We start from the raw sequence: 21,379 nt of genomic DNA on the forward strand, positions 1-21,379 counted from the left end.
AGACAGCCAGCGAGAGAGGGAACACAAGCAGGGGGAGTGGGAGGAAAGAAGCAGGCTCATAGTGGAGGAGCCTGACGTGGGGCTCGATCCCATAACGCCGGGATCACGCCCTGAGCCAAACCGCTGTGCCACCCAGGCGCCCCCCATGTATCAGTATTTAAATCTCACTATTAATTAAGTGTATCAGAGTAGGGTCCTTAAAAAGAAGACAGTAAAACCACTACAAGGCTCTACCCGCTAGTATTCCCAAAATAATAAATTGCTTAAACACAAGTACACAACTCCCAGGACTCTAGAGTCGTGCCTTGTCCTCAATAATATCCCAGAGCTAACACTTTATCTGTGAGGAAAAGGTGAATTGATTTCTTTTTTTGGCATATGAAAGGAGTCAACAGAATGTCCATTGCCACCTTCTTTGTGCTGTTTGGGCCATTCTTGTTCCTATTTATTATGCTCCCTTCATTGTCCCATTTTACTTGCTTTCTCTATATTTTCAAGCCTGACCGCCTCCTTTTTGACTCCATTTTTTCCAGACATCCACAGAGGCACAAATAACAATTGAGTGCCTCAAATCCTCCTCTACTACCTTTATCTTAGTTACAACTATAGATGAACTAAGTATTAACTAGAAAGGAAGGAAATTATTTCTAGATTGAATATAAATAAATGTTAATGTGTATGTGTATATATACATGCATAATGTATGTATTATTTGCTAATATTAAGAATATTTGTGTTTATATTAATTATATTGGCTTGTAATTTTCAGTTATATCTACAGTAGATATCTATAATATCTTTAGTTTTAGTATCAGGGTGATACTGGCCTCATAAAATATGTTGGAAGTATACCTACTTTTTCTATGTTCTGAGAGAGTTTGTATGTGGTTGGCATACTTTGATCCTTAAATGTTTGATAGAATTCATCTCTGAAGCTGTCTAAGACTGGAGGTTTCTTTGTAAAAGGCTGTTAATTAACATTTTTGGGAGATCCAGAGCTGTTCAGACTTTTGAAATTTATTGTTATATTACATTTAGAATTTCAAGGAGTTTGCCCATTTTGTTATGTTTTTGAATTTATTGACATGAAATTGTTCATAATATTTACTTACTGTCTTTTTTTTTTTAATTAATGATTTTTATTTACTTATTAGAGAGAGAGAGAGCAAGCACGAGTGGGCAAGGACGGGCAGAGGAAGAGGGAGAAACAGATTCCCACCTGAGTAGGGAACCTGACACTGGGCTAGATCCCAGAACCCTGGGGTCATGACCTGAGCTGAAGGCAGACGCTTAACTGACTGAGCCACTGAGGCACCCCTGTTTACAGTCCTGTTAATATCTTTGGTATCTATGATGGTGTTCCCTCTTTCATTGTTGATATTAATAATTGGTGTCTTGTTTATTTTTTCTTTTGTGTCTATAGATTTAACAATTTTATTGATCTTTCCAAAATATAGCTTTTCACTTATTTTTTATATTGTTTGACTATTTTCTGTTTCATTGAGTTTCATTCTTATTTTTATTGCCTCCTTTTTTTATATTTAGTTTGGTTTTAATTGGCCCTATTTTCTAGCTCCTTATAGTGGACACTTAGGCCACTGATTTTGCCCAAAAAAGTTTGAGAGGAAGAGATGTGGACACCTCTGGTAGAACCACTGCATATATGCTTTGAGTGCATTCCCTTTCCCCCTCTGCTAGGAGATTGGCAATGATCTGTGCTAGGGAATAGAGCATTAGCCAATCTTCAAATGACCTGAATGTGAGGGAGAAATAACCTTTATTGTCAAAAGATTTGGGGTTCTTTGTCACCCCTGGGATCATCTAATCCAGAGTTTCTCAATATCAACACTATTAACAATGGGATAGGATAATTCTTTGGTGTTGGGGGGGGTGTCTTTCCAGTGAATTGCAGGATTTGTAAGTCAGCAACCCTGGTCTCTATCCACTTGATGCCAGAAGCACCCTCTTTCCTATTGTGATAAACATAATTATCTCCAGACATTGTCAGATGTCTTCTAGGTGGCAAAATCTGAAAGCCACCTGGCTGACTTATATACATACACATATGGAAATAACAAAGTAAAAATGGAGCTCTATATCATGCTATACACTAAAATCAGTTCTAGGTGGCTTAAAGGCATATAGATGAAAGACAAAGCTATGAAATATTTAGGAGATAATATAGAATATCTTTATTTCTTCAGGTAGGAGATTTCCTAAATAAGACATGAAAAACATAATAAAGGATTCATAAATTTGCCTAATTTTAAAAAATACCTGTTAATGAAAACACACCTTAAAGAGATGGAAAACATAAGCCACAGAATTTTAGGAAATATTTGCAATGCATAAAGCCAATAAATAATTAATATCCAGATTATGTAAATATTCCTCTAAACCACTATTTAAAAAATTTTGGAAAAATGTTTCTGTGGTAGATGTCAAAGAGATTATGGCCTATGTTTTCTTTTAGGAATTTTATGGTTTCAGGTTTCATATTTAGGTCTTTAACCCATTTTGAGTTTGTTGTTGTATACGGTATAAGAAAGTGGTCTCATTTCATTCTTTTCCATCTAGAGATCCAGTTTTCCCAACACCAGTTGTTTAAGAGACTGTCTTTTTCCCATTGTATATTGCCATCTTTGTCATTGATTGGTTAACCATACATGCATGGGTTTATTTCTGGACTCTCTCTACTCTGTTCTATTGATCTGTGTGTCTATTTTCTGCCAGTGCCATACTGTTTTAATTACTACAGCTTTGCAGTATATCTTGAAATCTGGATTGTGATACCTCCAGTTTTGTCCTTTTTCAAGACTGCTTTGCTATTTGAGTCTTCTGTGGCTCCATGCAAATTTTAGGATTATTTCTTCTAGTTCTGTGAAAAATACTGTTGGTTTTTGATAGGGATTGCACTAAATCTGTAGATTGCTTTGGGTAGTATGGACATTTTAGCAATATTTGTTCTCCCAATCCATGAGCATGAAATGTCTTTCCATTTATTTGTGTCATCTTCAATTTCTTTCATCAGTGTCTTATGGTTTTTAGAGTACAGGTTCTCACCTCCTTGATTAAATTTATTCCTAGATATTTTATTCTTTTTGCTGAAATAGTAAATGGGGTTGTTTTCTTAATTTCTCTCTCCACTACTTCATTATTAGTGTATAGAAATGCAACAGATTTCTGTATGTTAATATTTCTAGATCTGTCTTCTGAGGCAAGGGAAACAAAAGCAAAATTAAGCTATTGGGATGACATCAAAATAAAAAGCTTTTGCACAATGAAGGAAACCATCAATAAAACAAAAAGAAAAAGAACTGAATGGGAAAATATATTTGCAAATAACATATCCAATAAAGGGATAGTATCCAAAATATATAAAGAATTTATACAACTAAACACCAAAAAACCCCAAATAACCCAATTAAAAAATGAGCAGAGGACATGAATAGACATTTTGCCAAAGAAGACATACAGGTGGCCAACAGACAAATGAAAAGATGTTCAACATTACTAATCATCAGAGAAATGCAAATCAAAACAATGAGCTATCACTTCACACCTGTCAGAATGGCTAACATCAAAAACACAAGAGATAACAAGTGTTCGGGAGGATGTAGAGAAAAAGGAACCCTTATGCATTACTGATGGGAGTGCAAACTGGTGTAGCCATTGTGGAAAACAGTACGAAGTTTCCTCAAAAAATTAAAAATAGAATTACCATATGATTCACTAATTCCACGCTGGGTATTTACCCAAAGAATATGAAAACATTGATTTGGAAAGATATATGCACCCCTATGTTTATTGCAGAATTATTTACAATAGCCAAGATATGTAAGGAACCTAAGTGTCCACTGATAGATAAATGGATAAAGAAGATGTGAAATATATATATATGTGTGTACACACACACACACACACACACACACACACAGGGAATATTACTCAACCATAAAAAAGAATGAAATCTTGCCATTTGCAGCAACATGGATGGATCTAGAGAATATTATGCCAAGTGAAATAAGTCAGAGATAAACAAATACCAAATGATTTCATTAATGTATGGAATTTAAGAAACAAAACAAAGAAAGAAAAGGACAAATGAAAAAACACTCTTAAATATAGAAAATAAACTGGTCATTATCAGAGGGGAGGTGGGTGTAGAGTTGGGTGAAATAAGTGAAGGGGATTAGTACATTTATCGTAATGAGCACTGACTAATGGATAGAATTGTTGAATCATATTGTACACTTGAATCTAATATAACACTGTGTGTTAATTATAATTGAATAAAAAACAAGAAAAAAATTTGAACTACTTAATATAATAATGGACAAAAGAACAAGAGTAATTTTACAAAAGAAGAATTTTGTATAAATATGAGCCATATATCTAGTTGTGAAATGCTCAATCTCATTACTAATCAGGAAGATGCAAATTAAAACTGCAGTGAGATACTTCATATCCATCAGATTAAAAAAGTCTTAATATCTGACAATATCACATTTGGCAGAATATGAAGCAACAGAATTCTCATCCTGTCTTGTAGGTGTGTTAATTGGAGCAATCACCTTAAAAATAGTTTGTAGTCTTTACTAATATACATGCAGATTGTTCATAGATATTTCTTATTTTCTTCCTGGGTGTATGCTAAAATTGTACCACCCCCTTGAAGTTAAGTGTGGCTATATGATCAGTATTTCCAAGGCTTTAAGACCTGTGAGTGAGTGATCAAGTTTTCCACCTCTTCCACGGCTACTTCCTTCCCTTGAACGAAGGTGATGGGGAAGAGAGACTCTCTCCATCCAGCCCCCATCTAAGATGAAAACATAACACGAGCAACAAATAAACCTTTGATATTTAAACCACTAAGATTTTGGAGATTGCTCTAGCCCATTATAAATGCTATAGTATCACTAAGTAATATTGAACATGTTTTTATTTATTAGCCAGCAGTTCTAGTAGATGGCATTTGCCCTATTGGCTTTGTGTACAAAGAAGTCATTTAGAAGTATGCTTTAAAGAACATTGCAGTTGTACCAAAAAAACTGGGAAAATGGAATATCTACCAACTATAAAAGAATAAACTGTAGTATATTTCTGTAGTGGAATCCTAGAGAGAAAATTAATGAAACACACATAGCCAAATACATCAACATAGATAAACCTCAAAGTGTATTGGTCAGTCTAGGGACGTCTAGGTGGCTCGGCCACTTAAGCGTCGGCCTTCAGCTCAGGTCATGATCCTACGGTCCTGGGATCGAGTCCCACACTGGGCTCCTTGCTCAGCTGGGAGTCTGCTTCTCCCTCTGCCTGCCACTCCCCCTGCTTGTGCTCTCTCTCTCTAATTAAAAAAAAAAATTTAAAAGCATATTGGTCAGTCTAAGAAGCAATCAGAATAGATACAGTAAGATTCCATTTATGTTAAATGCAGTGTGAAGAGTTCATAGAAGTTATGTATTGTATTAGAACTCATGCATAGGTTGTAAAAATATAAAGATAACTTAAGAAATTATTAATACAAAATTCAGAATACTGGTTTTTCTCTGGGTAGTGGAAGAGAAGGCAAAATGTACTTAATGAGGTGCAATAGAGGGATTTTAACTAGTAATATTCTATTTCTTAACCTGAATGGTGTAAATATGGGTGTTCATGTTATTATTACATTGTAACCTGTCCTTATACATTTTATATACTCTTCTCCATGTATTCTATATTCATAGACAAAACGATTTTTAAAGTTATCAGTAATGATCCTGACACACAATGACCCCAAAATAGGTTGAATCATATTTTGATAAGTGGCTTATATAACTCCTTAAGAAAAGTCTGATTTTGTTGTCCGAGGGCAATGAAATTGACTATATCCTAATTCTGCTCTGATTTTTGCAAGATTTTGGGAAATTAACTTATTAGCTCTATTTCCATTATTATGTTTCTAGAGTAGCAGTGATATACCAGTTTATTTGAAGATTAATGTTTACAAAAAATCTTTTACCTGCAGTAGTACCATATACTATATTAAAATAATACATTAAAAATACACCATAGCTTCTGACTAATGGAAGTTTTTTAGTGAATAATGGATATATTGGCAATCTAGATCATCACTGACTTGGTTATAAGTGGTGATAAGAAACATTTAGCCTAATGGAAGAGATAAAAAATGATGGCAATTAGATAGATTTTTGAAAGCTGAAAGTTTAAACACATAGCAAACTATGAAAACACTTTGATAGTGCTTTTTGTATGATGGAAAAATCTTTCAGGGACATACAAATCCATAGGAAGAGTGTTTTCAACAGAGTACAAAAATGCAACCTTCCTACTTGGATGTTAGCAGTGAATGTCAAAATGCCATGCTGCTGACTTTTGGTTTTAACTCTTGAAGATGACAGGTAACCACCCATACAACATTAGTTTTTCAAGTGGTCATGAAAAAAATACTGTCACCACCAAAAGCACAGATAAATGACCAGCTGTCCTTTTTAAAATGTGTATGAGGTCTAGTACAGTGCTTTCTTCAAAGACAGGTCATTAAAAAGAGGAGATTAAGTCAGGCATGAATGACATGGGTTAGAGGACTGACTCTGATATGGGTGACCACAGATGTAATGTCTAAGGCAACATGACAATATCAGGTAGGATCTGAGTTAGCAACAATGCCTATAGGGTGTGATGTGATGGATGGAAACACTCTAGTATTATCTAGAAAATGGCCCTACAGTAATAGGGTCCTGTCTTTACAAAAAGTTGCAGATTAGAACTGGGAAGAGTGAAAGGCTGAATAGGGCTTGCTAGCAGGGAGGTAGAATGTAAATCTGAACACGAATTAGACTAATAATCATAAAAAAAGATATACAATATAACTATTCTAGGGGGCTCACACTAAGAACATTATATTTTCATTCTAAATCATTCTTAACTAGGAATGGCAATTTGAATAGTCTGCCAGACTTATGGGATTTCCATTTTTTATACCACATAGAGTAAAATTTTCAAGATGAAGGATTTCTGAACCTATGATTAGCCAGACCAAAGAGGAGAGGACTGGTTATGAAAGACATCCTGTTCACTAAGCTACTTATATAGATAGTGAAAACTTCTTATTTAATAATATCAAACTTTATTGAAAAATATAATTTGCATGGGACTACACCTAAGCTATACTTAAAATTGTGATGGGTATTTTCTACTTGCCTGTCTAGGTTTATTTTCACACCTTCGGAATCTTCTCTGTGCTCCCAGAGGGCTGATATGTAGGGATTGATTTGATAGATGACCTTATCCTCTGACTTCTGGGATTGTCCAGTGGAAAGCTTCTGCAATAGATTGGAGGGCAGGAGGAAAATGAGATTGGGTATTCATTCTCTGTGTTAGCTAGTCTTCAAAGGTATCCCCCAACAATTTCTCCCTTCCTTGTACATACACGTCACTCTTCATACCAAGAGTTGGAGCTTATTGCTGCTTTCCTTAAAACTGGGCTGGCCTATGACTAGCTTCTACAAATAGAATATAGCAGAAGGACAATTTGAGACTTCCAACTCAGACCAAAGAGAACTGGAAGCTTCTATTTGCTGCCTCCTGGAACTCAGACACCATACTATGAGAAGCCCAAGATAGATGGAGGAATCACAAATATGAGAACCAAGGCACTCTAGTTATGTCAGGCACTAAATTGACAGCCATCTGAATGTGTCATTGTGGTAGCCAGTCTCCAGTATGGCACCCAATGAAGTTTCCTGTTATTCATATTCTTATGTAGTCCTCTCCTACATTGTACCAGTACTGCTTTGTATGACCAACTGAATACCACAGAAGTGATCTGTCACTTCCAATCTTACAAACTGTGCTGTGTTTTTCATATTGATGGTCCTCCCAGAGATCTCTCGCTTGGAAAAGCCGGCTGCCATTTCAGCCTATGGAGAGGACTTTGTGGTGAGGAACTGAAACCTGTCTACAAACACATTAAGTGGATCTACCAGACTTCAGATGACTGCAATTCAGCGGACAACTTGACTGCAACCTCAGGAGAGACCTTGAGTCAGAACCACCCAGTGAAGCTGCTCCCAGATTCCTGACCCATAAAAACTGTGCAATAATAATTTTTTGTTGTCTTAAGTGCTAAGTTTTGGAGTAATAGATTATATAGCAATAAATAACTAATACATTTGTCTTAGGCATATAGGTTAAATTGAGCCCTCAGATGATTCTAGCCCCAGCTGACCTAAGGAGCAGAGGAGACCATATGACCCAATTTAGCATATACAATTATTAAAGATAATAAGATGGTTGTTATTTTAAACCATTAAATTTTGGGATGGTTTGTTTTGTGGTAATAGATAACCAGAACAGTAATTGGTACCTAGAAGTGAGGTGCTGCTGTAACAAAAACCTATAACATGTGGCATTAGCTTTGGGACCAGGTAGTAAGTTTAGGTCAGAAAGGTTACAGAGATAGTCAATGCAGACTCTAAGACAGTGAGGAAATTGCTATTTAAGCCTGGAGCAAAGGCAAGTTTGGGCCGTATTATGTAGAGGGAGAATGTTTGACAATGCTGTAATTGTGGTAATATGAAAAATAGAAAACATATCTAATGACCTTGTGTATTTGACTCTGAAGATTTCCAGACAGAAAGTTATAAGAGTCAACTGGTTTCGTTAGGTGTATGTGACCAATTAATAGGGTGAAATGAACTAGAGAAGAAACCATTTAATTTTCAAGCAGTGTCTAGAGTACAAGTCAGCAAACATTTTCTTTAATGGGCCAGATAGTAAATATTTTAGGCTTTTGAGGCAGTATGGTGTCTGTAGCATCTACTCAACTCTGCAGTTGTAGCATGAAAGTGGACACAGACAATTTGTAAGTGAATGGGTGTGGCTGTGCTCCAATAAAAAAAAAATTGATTGACAAAGCAAATGACAGCCTGTATTTGACCTATGGGCCATAGTTGACCAACCTCTGATCTAGAAGAAACACTTTCAAATAAGGATTTGCTGGGTTGAAACATAAATTATTCTCATATTCATCTCTTCCAGCCCGTCTGAGATTTTCAGAGCAAATTAAAACCTAGGGGCAAAGATCAAATCCAGAGTGCTGCCAGAAAAACAGCCACAGCATGAAGATCAGTTCAACAGTGCAGTTGAAAGACTGTTTAACCTTCAGAGAGATTAAGGATTTGTCCCTTAGACCCTCTCACAGCTAGACAATAGGGCTTTTAAGAATCTTAAGGGCTTGCCTTGTTGACCTTCTCAGCTAGACAGTAAAGTTTTTAAGAATCTTCAGATAGTGCTTCATAGGCCCATTCAGTTAGACAAAAGGAATTTCAAGTATCTTAAAGGTATTGTCCCTATAGTATTGATTTTAAGTCCAAAGTAGAAAGGGAAATGTTTTTAAAAATCTATCATAAAATATGTTACAGGTACATAGGAAGTCCAAAAATTTTAATGGAAATTTTAAGAGCTTGGACTAAAAGGGACAGAAGTAGTTCAAAATGGAAAAGTACCTCAGTGTTATTAATCTCATACGAATAGGACAGAGCTGAGAAAATTACTTAGCAGCAACACATTCCACTTCTTATGGAAAAATAAGGATGGCTGGAGGCAGAGCCATGAAGAACCATCCTCAGGGAGCAGAGATGGTCCCTAATCAAGAAACATTCTCTATCCCTGGAGATGGAGGAAACAGTGACATGTCCTGCTAGATTTCAGAATTGCTATGGTCCAGTAACTATTACGTGCCTTAGGTTTTACACTTCGAGAATGAAGGTTTCTATTGTGGCTACCATGTGCTTTCCTCATTGTTGTATGTTAGGGGTGTATGGGGCAGATAATTATTGTGTTGGTGTTTCAGTTTTTAGTTCACAGGTGCTCCTGAGAAGCTTGAGAAGTCTATCTCATCTTCATTTGTTTCTGATAGAGGTGACAAGAGTTTTGGCTATGACCTGATGCAATAAGGGAATGGGAATTTGTGGCGGTATTGGGAGGTGTTAAGTGTACTTTGAAAATGAATTGTTACAGCCAGAAGGCAGAATCTGGAGTGCCTTTCCAAATTCCTTCTTTCTTTCTATATGCATGTCACTCCTAAGTGGCGGAGTTTATTTCCCCCTTTCTTGAATATGGGTGCCCTTGTAACCAACTTTGATTAATCAAATGGCCATGAAATTGGTAAAATTACTGTTTGGGGACCTACAAGCCCAGGCTTTAAGAGGATTGATAGTATGACAGATATAAGATGTGCCACTCAGATCCTACTTTAGAGAAGAACTTGCTATACAGTAGTGAGGAATGAAGGCAGCAGACACACATCAAGTGCAGTTCCTTCAGTATCTATCTCAGCTATAGAGACCTGCCGCACCTGAGGTCATGCCTTTCCTGAAGACAAAACAAAGAGAGGGTATAAAGGTCTGGACGCTTTACCCTGATGTGCTACAGATTTGCAGGTTAACCAACTGCATCACAGCTGGATTTCTTCCTTTGCCTAATCCTGCTACTTCCACATTTGCCCCCTTCAGGATCGATAACAAACATCCTGTACCCCAAAATTCTCAGAATCTTCTTCTGGTGAGTTCAACCTATGACATGTAGGTTCTACTACCTACCCTTAACATCCAGTAGCCCTGTTGTGAGAAGCCATATCTATATGGAAGGGCCAGATGGAGAATACTCTGATGGATTAATCCAGCTGAGTGTCTTTTAATAGCTATTACCAACTGGAAACTATGTGAATGAGCCATCTTGGACTTTCCAGCCCAGTTGAACTTCCAAATGACTGTAGCCCCCCCCCCCCCGCCCCAATATCATGTGGATTAGAAGAACCACCCAGTGAAATTGTGGAAATGTGAACAATAGTAAAATAGTTGTTTTAAACCACTAAATTTTGGGGTGGTCTGTTATGCAGCAGTAGTTAATTTAAACATTTCCCAGCTCTCTCCTTGCTAGATACAAGTTGTTCTTCCCTACCGAGGGCTACGTCTCTCTGACAAATTTCCCCTGCAGCTCCATCCTTTGGATTCTGTTAACTGGCAACATCTCTATCTTGCTATCTCCCAATTATTGTGCATCTATTGTGAAAGTCAGTATTCCTTTGTCTTATTTCCTATAAAAAGGGAATATGTCTCCCAAATTTTTAAAAATCAAGCAGACATGATTTCTGAATATGGGAGGTTTAGGGACACCTGGCTGGCTCAGTCAGTAGAGAATGCAACTCTTGATCTTGGGGCTGTGAGTTTGAGCCCCACATTGGGTGTAAAGATTACTTAAAAAAATTGAAATTTAGGGGCACCTGAGTGGCTCAGTTTGTTAAGTGTCCAATTCTTGGTTTCTGCTCAGGTCATGATCTCAGGGTCGTGGGATTGAGCTGCCATCAGGCTCCTTGCTCAGCATGGAGTCTGCTTGAGATTCTTTCCCTCTCCCTCTCCTCCTCTCCCTGCTTGTGCATGCATGTGCTCTCTCTCTCTAAAATAATAAATAAAATCTTTAAAAAGATAAATAAATATAGGAGGTTTAAGTAGAAATCTTCTTTTTTTTTTTTAAGATTTTATTTATTTATTTGACAGAGATAGAGACAGCCAGCGAGAGAGGGGAGTGGGGGGGAGTGGGAGAGGAAGAAGCAGGCTCATAGCAGAGGAGCCTGATGTGGGGCTTGATCCCATAACGCCGGGATCACGCCCTGAGCCGAAGGCAGACGCTTAACCACTGTGCCACACAGGCGCCCCTAAGTAGAAATCTTCTAACATAGCTCTTTCTCCTTCCTTCTTTCAAATTTATCTTATCTCTGAAAAGAGGTACTTTGGCTTACCCTGCTTATAAACAAGAGGCAAGAGGTAAGGTCTCCATAAAAGGAAAAACAAATGTTAAATGTCTGTATCAGGTCTTAGCCCTTAAGTAGGACATGTTCCTAGGGTTCTGCTATAACCAGTGGTGTTTGACAGTCTGATAGGATTTGAATAGACTTTGAAAAATATGGCCTTAAACAAAAGCAAATAATGTTTAATGGTGACTTTTTAGGAACTTGTTAGGTGGATAAGTTTGGAGAAGGAAAGCCTTTTAAATATTTTCAACATATTTTTATTTATTTATTATTTTTGTAAATAAACTCTACCCCTGATGTGGGGCTCAAACTCAGGACCTTGAGATCACGAGTCATGTGCTGCACTGACTGAGCAAGCCAGGCACCCCTCAATATATTTTTAAATAGTTCCATGAAATAAACAAAAATTTTTCTATCGTATATTTAGTCTCCTACCCTTTATTAACAAACTAAAATCAAATTGGTCTTCTAATTGTTACACTAAGCTGAATATCAGCAGTTTGGTAAATAAATTGCTTCTTAAGTATCTACTATCAATGACAGATTATTTTATTTGTGACATTTAATGCTAGGTATTTTGTAAAAGTTTGAGTATTTTTGGTAATGTTTGACTCAGATTTTTAAATTAAGGTTAGGCTTAACCCTTTATCCAAGTTTGCCCAGACAGACTCAGTTTATGCCCACTGTCTCATCACTACTATTATCATTATTATTTCTCTTTCTTATTCACAATACTGTACTTTGGATGAAAAATTATCTGGTTACCTTATCTCATGTAGTAGTTATTTCTAAGACAAAAACATGCATACTTTTATCAGGAAATAATATTAGTTCAAATATTATAAAGGCAATTTTTTGTAGTTTTTGCCAAATAACAGGGTCAGAGTATCTTTAAATGAATTTGAAATCTCTAAAAAGGTTAACATGAATTTTAAAAAGAATTTATAATATTGTAGACTTAATTGGTTGAAAATGCACTTTTTCAAGTTGAGATAAGCTTAATAGTAAAATTATGTTCCATAAATTGACTTTTATAATTTTTGTCTATGGAATATTTTCCCAGTACTTGAGGAAGACAAATGAGGTTTGAAACCACAAAGTAAATTAAGGGTTTTCTTGATCAGTAGTTACATAAATTAGAGGGAATGTCAGTTTTATATTAATATTTAATAATAGGTTGATTAAACTTTGATTGAAAGCCTGTTTGTTTACATATTATGTAAATTGATTTTGAAATAAAGTTTATAGATTTAGATGATGTTTACATTATTTCAGTTTCTAAGTTTTCATGTGCCACATATATTTTGGTGCTATATGACAGCCCCTAAATAAGTTTGAATTTGGGAAGAAATAACAAAACAGTAGAACGAGAGATTTGGAAGTTTTTCAGAATTAAATTTTAACCTTTTTTATTCCATCAGCTTCATTCTTTTGTAGTATAAAATGAAAGAGATCATATGTACTGACATGAGCAAAAATCTCTATGATGGTTGTTGTCTCTTTTGGAATCATGTTTGACAGCACTACTCTTACTCAGATCTATCTCTGATCTTTGCTTTGTGAGTCTTACCCATATGAACTGTACCACTCAGTCTTCCTTACCCTGAATATGAGATATGGGACTGGTATCCAAAATATGCAAAGAAATCTTGAAGCTCAAACAAGAGAAAACAAATAACTCATTTTAAAAATGGGCAAAAGATTTGGTTATACACGACGGCAAATAAGCATATGAAAAGATGCTCCATTTCATAATGCTATCAGAGTAATGCAAATTAAAACAATAAGATACCAGTACACACCTATTAGGATGGTCAAAGTCCAAAGCACTGACAGCACCAAATACTGTGAAGATGAAGCAACAGGAACTCTCATTCATTGCTGGTGGGAATGTAAAATGGTGCAACCACTTTTGAAGACATTTTGGCAGTTTTTTTTTTTTTAAACAAAGCTAAATATAGTCTTGCTGAATATAACAGTTCCATTCCTAGGTATTTACCCAACTGATTGGAAAACTTATGTCCACAAAAAATCTTCAAGTGTTTTTAGTAGGTTTACTCATAATTATAAAGAACTGGAAGCAACAAACCTATCCTTCAATAGGTGAATGATAAACAAATTGTGGTACATCCATACAATGGAATATTATTTGCTGTTAACGGAAATAAGCTATCAACCCAGGTAAAGATATGAAGCATCCTTAAATACATATTGCTAAGTGAAGGAAGATAGTCTGAGAGGTTGCATACATTAGGATTCCAATTATGTGACATTATTAAAATGGCATATAAAGATGAACTATACAGATAATTAAAAAAATCTAGTGGTTACCAGAGGTTTGGGAGGAGGGGGAGAAGGTTTAATAAGTGAAAAATAGTTTCTTATTTGAGGGACTGAAATCCTGTGTGATACTGTAATGGTGAATACATAATAGTAACATCTGTCAAAAACCTATAGAATTTTATCACACAGAGTGACCCTCATGTATGCAAATATTTAAAAAATTATCTAGAAGGCTGGAGAATCCCCGATTGGAATACACACTATGATGAAAGAATCTGACTGTATTACAAGTGTTAAAAACAACAACAGGGGCACCTGGGTGGCTCAGTCGTTAAGTGTCTGCCTTTAGCTCAGGGCCTGATCCAGGAGTCCTGGGATCGAGCCCCATTTCGGGCTCCTCTGCTGAGAGCCTGCTTCTTCCTCTCCCACTCCCCCTGCCTGTGTTCCCTTTCTTGCTGGCTGTCTCTCTCTCTGTCAAATAAGTAAATAAAATCTTTAATAAACAACAACAACAACAATAAAAATTCACAAAGAAGGAGGTAGGGAGGAAAGGTGATAATGTAAATAGCTGGAAATGAGTGGAGCCTTAAGGCAAAATGCTTAAGGCAGAAAACTGTACTTTTAGCTGTTTCCCATGAAGGTATGAGTTAACAATGCTGTAAAGCTATAATGCATATACTTAAATTGAACAATTAAGTTAATGAATAGAAGACGGTGGAAGCCAGGTTTCTCACTGTTAAGTGAAGGTTAGAAATAAGCAAGGGAAAGAGTTAGAATGATCTATGTGGTAAAAAATCAGAGCTGGAAACATCAGGATGAATTCATGTTTAGCTTAATATAGATATAAATGGTTACATACAGAAATATTTATAGATATGTGTATATACACAGATTAGTAGATACAATTATATTTTCTTAATTTGTCAATTGAGAGGTCCTAGAAACAATGATAGAGCAGTAACAACAAGGATATCTAGCACCCAGATTTTGGTTTCTAATAATATCTCCAATAAGAGGAACCAGGGCTTCTTGGATAAATGGTTAATTCTAGGACTGGATCAGGAATTTTATGAGTGTGGAACATTATGCAGTACTAGGAAGTAAGGAAGTGTTATGGACTAAATGTTTGTTCCTCCAAAATTCATATATTGAAATCTAATCCTCAATGTGATGGTATTTAGAGGCAGGGCCTTTGGGAGGTTATTGGGACGTGAGGGTGAAGCCCTCATAACAGATTAGTGCACTTGTAAAAAGAGGCAAGAGAGGTAGTAGCTCACTCGATCTCTCTCTGCCATGTGAGAATACAATGATAAGTTGGCAGTCTACAACCCAGAAGAGGTTCCTTACCAGAACCCAACTTTCTGGCACCCTGATCTTAGACTTCCAGCCTCTAGAATTGTGAATAATAAATTTCTGTTGTTATAAGCTACCTAGCCTATGGTAGCCTTTATTGTAGCAGCTTGAACTAGGGGAATGCTCAAAACAAAACTAACAGGACAAAAACCTACATTGATGAGGTATGTTGAAAGGATAACAGCCAACTGAAAGAATTGCAAATGGCCAAAACTGGAAAAATAACCCCAGTCTAACTATGAGGAAAAAAAGAGGAAAAAACCCCACAAATTACCTGACATGTATTCTTCAAATACACGTATCCTGGATGGGATCTTGGAACAGAAAAAGAATATAAGGTAATAACTAAGGAAACTGGAATAAACTATGAACTTTAGTTAATTATAATGGTTCAACATTGGTTCATCACTTCAGCAAATGTCTCTACAGATGTTAATGGGGAAACTTCATGCAGGGTAAAAATGAACTCTGCATTATCATCTCAGTTGTTTTTTTACTGTAAATCTAAGATTGTTCTAAAAAATAAGCTCTATTTTGAAAAAGTATCTATCGTAAAGTCTAACACATAGTAGGTTTAAGGCTAGGAAAGGAATACCTTCATACATTCAAGAATTGTGCTCTTGAGAATAGAATAAAATGTTACAGCTTAAAATAACCCAAAGGACCATCTTGTTCAACTTCTACATAAGAAGGAAGATGAGAACAAGAGATGTTAAGTGACTTGCACAGTGTCATGGGGTAATGGAAAAGTAGGTGCTTTCCACAGACAGTATTGCTTAGCTAATGAGACCCCACATTATTGGAGTATTTGTCTGTATATCTGTATAACAGAGCTCATCTATGACACCCTTTCTAATTTGAGTAATCTTAACATGTTGAAAGGGAAAAGTTGGGACCCATAGGTTTAGTTAGGGACCTTTAAGACAATCTGGTTGTACAACTATAGATTTTAGAAAAGAGACCCTCTCAATATAAACTAATCATTAAATAATTGCAAATTGAAGGAGATTTTGGGATGGAATTAAAAATATATAGAAGCATGATTGCAGATAATTCTCTGAATGAGGAAAAAAACAGCATTGGAAAAACACATATTCTACATGTTGCAATGTTCTGTTTAGACCTTGGAAAGCTGTCATTTGGTGGAGTTACTTACTACAGGTCTCTTTAGAAGAACTGAGGAAAATACAAACGCTTTCCAGGTGGTCATCAAGGAATTTTCATTCATCTTCTGCTTTTTATACTATTAGGTTAATCTACTGTGTATAAATACTATCTTTTGTTAAATGCTTTTCACAACTAATTCAAAATCTCCTTGTCAAATTATTTATTCTTTAACAATAAAATTTTTCAGATACATTAAACATACAAAGAAAAAATCTAGAAATACTGATCTGCTGTCCTGCCACCTTGCCTTGTGAAGATAAGCAGTTTTCTGCTAAGACTGCTAGTGCCCAGCTCGCAGAAGGCACAGCTGCCTTCAGGGCTGCAGAAGGTCGAGGGTTTCTGGGTGACCTTTTGGTTGAAGGTGTACAGCTGAGAAGTGGCCACCTTTGGCCCCCCAATATCAACTAAGGGTGGCTACTTCAAGACATGCCTCAAGTTCCCCATCAACTGCCTTTTCTCCCTTCCGACCTTTTGGTTTCTGACCAAAATGTGGCACCCCGACATCCACGTAACGGGGGATGTTTAAACTTCCATCCTCCACCGTCGGTCCCCAAAACAGGGAACCACCGTCAGGGCGGTGGAACCCCACCCAGAATGTCAGGATTATCCTCATGAGCGTCACTTCCCTCCTCATCGAGCAGCACGTTGTCATCAGCGACCGTGGACGCTTGGGTGCTGTACAGGAAGTAGAAAGAGCAAAAGCAAGGACCCGGATTGCACAGACCCGGAAGCCAGTCTGGCGACGGAGGTGGATGCAGAGGCGCGCTGCGCAAAGCTGCCTACGGTGCGGGCCGAGTACTTTGTGAACGCCGGGGGGCCCCCCCAACACCCCACGAGGTCTTGGACCTCTGGGAAGCGTATATGAGGATGGCGAGACCCAAGTCAAGGCCAATTCCAGCCGCAAGGAGTCCCAACACTGTGGCCCCCGCCGAATAACCTTGCCAGTTTTACTTCAGCAGGCCCAGTGTGTGGGCTCTTGCGGGCCCCCCTGACGTGGAGACTACCTCACGGAAGGTTTGTACTGCACCTCTCCTTGCCTTGTTTGTTTTAGCTTTCACTTTCCTTTTCCATATTGGTGCTGGGTTTTCCTCTGCTTTGAGGGGAGAGACTGGCCACTGTTCAGTCCCTCGGAGTCCTGCTTGTGCTGGGCGCCTGCTTCCGGTCGGCCGAGGCGGGCCGGTCTGTGGGCTGACTGACTGCCAGAGGACCCAGACCGTGAATCTGTCTGCAGCTCCGGCTGGCAGGAGCCGGAAACTTTGGGTTCCCAGCTCGTGAGTGGACTGATGAATCTGTGGTCATCCCTTCTGCGGTTTGTTTGGAATCTATATAAAATGGCTTTATGAGGAAAAATAAAAAGGTCACCTCTACCAGTGGAACTTTGTTGACTAGATCAATGGGAGGTCATGGTCTGTAGTTTCAAATGTATAAGGCCGGGGTCAAGGAAATTACACTTTATTTACCAATATTCTTAATTTGTCTTGTTGATTAGACCACAGTNCACGAGGTCTTGGACCTCTGGGAAGCGTATATGAGGATGGCGAGACCCAAGTCAAGGCCAATTCCAGCCGCAAGGAGTCCCAACACTGTGGCCCCCGCCGAATAACCTTGCCAGTTTTACTTCAGCAGGCCCAGTGTGTGGGCTCTTGCGGGCCCCCCTGACGTGGAGACTACCTCACGGAAGGTTTGTACTGCACCTCTCCTTGCCTTGTTTGTTTTAGCTTTCACTTTCCTTTTCCATATTGGTGCTGGGTTTTCCTCTGCTTTGAGGGGAGAGACTGGCCACTGTTCAGTCCCTCGGAGTCCTGCTTGTGCTGGGCGCCTGCTTCCGGTCGGCCGAGGCGGGCCGGTCTGTGGGCTGACTGACTGCCAGAGGACCCAGACCGTGAATCTGTCTGCAGCTCCGGCTGGCAGGAGCCGGAAACTTTGGGTTCCCAGCTCGTGAGTGGACTGATGAATCTGTGGTCATCCCTTCTGCGGTTTGTTTGGAATCTATATAAAATGGCTTTATGAGGAAAAATAAAAAGGTCACCTCTACCAGTGGAACTTTGTTGACTAGATCAATGGGAGGTCATGGTCTGTAGTTTCAAATGTATAAGGCCGGGGTCAAGGAAATTACACTTTATTTACCAATATTCTTAATTTGTCTTGTTGATTAGACCACAGTCTACAAAATCAGAGGAATCGTCAGTGTTGTTACTTAGTTATAATGGATTTTCATTTTTAGTAATTCTTCAACAAGTAGAAAAGCAAAACTTCAGCTTTTTTGGTTGTTGGTATTTTTCTTATTAAAGCAAAGGGGCTGTCACTGTCTCTTCTTGAATTGATCCCTGATTATTTTACATTTTTTTCCTTTTACCCATTTTGTTTTGATTTTTCTCTACTTAACTGCCTGCTCTCATTCCAAAGTTAACTCTTTTAAACTTGAATATCTTCTTTGGAAATACTTTCTGGCAATCTGCCAATGTTTTCAGCACTGATAATGTGTCAGCTTTCAGGATTATTCAGCCTGTTGGTTTGTTTCTCTTTGAATTCATCTTTCTTCCCCCTTCTGATAGTTCTGTATTGTAAATTTCAGCTTGATTTTTACTGTGGAAGAAGCCATATTCCTTACTCAGGAGATAAATTAGAGAATTCCTTCATCGCAGAAAAGCCAGAAAGATCAAGGTGTGGTCACAGGAGTTTGATCATCACCTTAACTTGGGCAAACTGAGCAGAAAGGAGCTTCCTGATTCCATTAAATTTTGTTCTTACACATTCAATGAACCAAGAGGATGATTTTAAATTTATTCAACTAGGCTTTTTATTATTTGCAAAACCTCCAATTTAAAGTCTTGATTGAAGGTTCTCTAATTCACCCACCAACCACAAGATAGAATTTTGCATTAGCAATAACAACAATGAGAGTTCAGAAATTCCCAGATTGTTTTGATGATAAGATCCAAGCACTTGGCATGTGGTCCATTCCTTCCAGACCCCAGGACTATATTTACTGATATTTTTATATAATTCCCAGAATTATATAGGTAGGTACCAACCTAAGGTAGGATGTGCTGTCATAAAGCCCTAGCATATGTAATATCCAGTTTGTTCTTTGCCATTGTCTCATGGAATCTAAATCAGTTATTATATCCATCTTTGTAATTTATTCTGGTGTTAACACATTTCCATTAGATACTGTATTTTTGATGTTTGAAGAACATTTTCTATTGTTGAATATTTAAAGGCAGCATGACATGATGCAAAAAGCTACTGGACCAAGTATTAGGGGCTTGGGATTCTTAGCCCTGTTATGTTTTGGTTCATTTGTTTTTACAATACTTTTGTGTTATTTAGGCTGCTTTTGTTGTAAGGAATAGAAACCCACCCTAGCTTACATAGGCAGAAAATAGTTTCTAGGGAGGGAGATATAAGGATATCTTACTTAAAAGAAAGTCTGAAAAATCTAAACTATAAGAATCAGGGCAGCTTTTTGAATTCCAATAGTAACAACAAATAGAAGGTCTCATCAGGTGTTGCTGCTGATCATCTTTATTCCTTCCTTCCCACTCCTACTCTTACAAATTTCAGAGAAGAGCTATATTATTAGTCTAAACTGAAGAATATGGAGGAAAACAGATCCTCGTGATTGCTGTGACCTGATTGTATCTGATGGGAAAAAAGCATTTCTCTAGAAGCAAAATTTAGGTATTGTTACTGGAGGAAGAAAAAAAAATGTTGACAAAATAACAAAATCCAAAAGAATGTGGCAAAATAACAAATTGTTTATTCAATCTTTATGCTTCCAAAGATATCACCCTATATTGCTATAGTGAGTTTTATATGAAATACTAGGGAGACAGCATAATAATAATTCAATATTCAGTATAGCTATATTTGAACTGTCAGTTTGTGGACCATTCCTTATTCTATCTTTACTAGGCTATTGTTGTAGCTTCCTAACTGACTGTATGGCATCTAGTTTTACTCATCACCCTCCTAATTGCTCCTCCATAACTGTTGGAGTATCTTCCTAGAATACAGTTTTGTCTTTTGGAAACTGTAGTAGCTTCAGTACTGTTTAGAAGATACTTAATACCCATTCTTATCACCATGTTGGGCAGAATTACATGCCCATTTTGCTTAGCTATTATAGTACTTTGTACATACCTTACTTAGGGATCTTGATTCACCGAATAATTATTGTGAAAAAGGGGTAAACTGTTTAAAACAGCAACACAATAAATTCTCAGATAAACACACATAATCCTATCTGTCCTGTTACTTCTGTTTTCTAAAGGCAATTCATATCTATTAAAAGAGATCCATATAGCTCCCTCTCACCCACGGAGCTTGACAGGGGAAGAATAAAAATCTGCATGTGTTTAAAGGAAAAAATCCCAATTTCAAAACCTCCGTAGATTCTTCTGTTCTGCTAAGGAGTTCATACCTGAAGTGAATAGTCTTTCATTTAACAGGCCACCTTAATGAATTTGCATGTATGCAAAAGTGGCATGAAACTAATTTCTCTGCTTTATGAAGTGACAGGTTATGGGGATTTTGAATATTCTGGTGGTAACACTAGGGAGAGGGGTTTAGAGAGCCTGAGGAGTAATGTGTAGAGGAAGTTGGAGAAAGAGTTTGAAGGAAAGGTTATGCAAACATGGAACTCTTTTTGTGTTGGGGAACCTAAATGAAAAACAAAACAAAACAAAACAAAACAAAACAAAAAAACACCCAGTGAGATTTCCCCAGGGTAGGAATTGCCAAAGGGCTTGTAAGAAT

This window comes from Ailuropoda melanoleuca, chromosome 20, assembly GCF_002007445.2.
Source record: "Ailuropoda melanoleuca isolate Jingjing chromosome 20, ASM200744v2, whole genome shotgun sequence".
NCBI lineage: Eukaryota > Metazoa > Chordata > Mammalia > Carnivora > Ursidae > Ailuropoda > Ailuropoda melanoleuca.